General features: G+C 37.6%; 1 protein-coding gene across 2 annotated transcripts in view; it reads left to right on the top strand.

The window, feature by feature from the left end:
• The window catches only part of LOC109828648 (diacylglycerol O-acyltransferase 1), a 25,237-nt gene that overhangs the window by 21,604 nt on the left and 1,962 nt on the right, over positions 1 to 1,671 (top strand). The gene's annotated exons all lie outside the window — the stretch shown is intronic.

Below are 1,671 nucleotides of genomic sequence, written 5' to 3' on the forward strand. Positions count from 1 at the left end.
TTTCCTCCAATCAACCCCTCTCTTTATTGAGAGACAGCCACAGTGCCTAGAGGAGACCCAAAGAGCCCATAGATGGTGAAGTACCTCAAACCAAACAAGGCAACGATCCTCCTCCAAGGCCTCTTCGTCAGCTGCAAGGGTTGTTACCTTGCTCACAATAGCTGGAACGCAACCCATTTATGATGTTATTAAACTGGTAATGAGATGGGTTAAACAGGTCAGTTTGGGCCTGACCGGAATTAACCCATCTAATAAACGGGTCAAATCGGGTCGACCCGTTTATGACCCGAACCCATATAACTCAACCCGTATCCATTATTAATGGGTCAGGTCGGGCCGGTTAGTGGGTCGGGTCATGAATTGCCACCCCTACATTCAATTTGTATGTATACAATTTGAGTTCGCTTGGGTTAAGACAAACAAATTGTGCTGAGATTTTATTGGGTCCCTGGAACCAACTTAGACTCAAGACGAACCCAATCCAAGTGATTTTATCTGAATGATCCAGCCAGTTCTTGATGTCTTTTTGTACTTATTTCTGATCTTTAACTGTAGTTATCTTTTAGTATTTATTTTATGCTATACTTTGGGTTTTAGAATTGAGGGTTTTATCTTTATATTGATACATTAATCATAATTTTTTTATTTGGTTTCCTTTTTTGCATGAATAGGTGACTATCCTTTCAAAGTTTAACTTGGAGCATCTCAACCAAATCAAACAACCTGAACTTAAATCTATCGAGCCGGAATTAATCCCTTTAGATTGGACTTCAGAAAAATGCTAGTTTCATTTATATTAAAAATGAAAGAGTTCATGTGCATAGCATCTGTAGTTTCATGATCTTTGGTTTCACGAGGTTTGATGATTGTTTGGAAACAGTTGGAATCTCATAAAAACCACTCGTAGAGTTTGCCAAATACCAGTTTTGAAATTTATATTGTCACGAAACTTAGGTTTGGTTAACTCTAATTTGACACCTGAAATGAGTCCCAATTTATTATTTATAGTTTAGCTTTGTATACCTTATGAAAACCAAAATGGCTACTAAATGAGGCCTTAAATGTGGGCTTTGGTTCCTTTGGTTAGTTCCTAGCTCAAAGCGTGGGGTGGGTTGGTTGAAGTCAAGCTTTTTAGATCTTGGTTAGCAAAAGTTCGCTCTCAATCCGACTTGAACCTTCCAAATTTGCGCATTCCTAAATGTACATGTGTGCACACTCCCACCTGCACGCACAGAGATGGTAAAAATAAATATTTTATGTTTGTGGCTACTTTAATTGCAGTGCAATGTGCTATCATATAACGTAAAACGTAGACCCTAATTTTATCTAGCTGTCCCTAAGATGCACTTTTATGTAGCATAAGCATGTGTTTCCAATCTGAGCAAAGAGCATTGTATGTATATTATAAACTGCATAGATCTGAGTCAAGTTGTTCGCTCTCTTTGCCTAATCTCAGTTAGATTTTTTTATCTGGTGTGCATGTTACTAGTTTTTCTTTTTTGACATTATTGCTGTTCGCCGTTTCTGTAATATAACAAATATATACCGGCTGAAGTCAGTTTTCCTTCATTTCCTCATATTATTTTCATTCTGTCAGCATATGATTTGTCATCTCTTTTTTCACACATCTCTGAGTCCATCATCTCCTATTCACACATCTCTGAGTATCCT

The sequence above is a fragment of the Asparagus officinalis genome, chromosome 1, assembly GCF_001876935.1.
Source record: "Asparagus officinalis chromosome 1, Aspof.V1, whole genome shotgun sequence".
Classification (NCBI taxonomy): Eukaryota; Viridiplantae; Streptophyta; class Magnoliopsida; order Asparagales; family Asparagaceae; genus Asparagus; species Asparagus officinalis.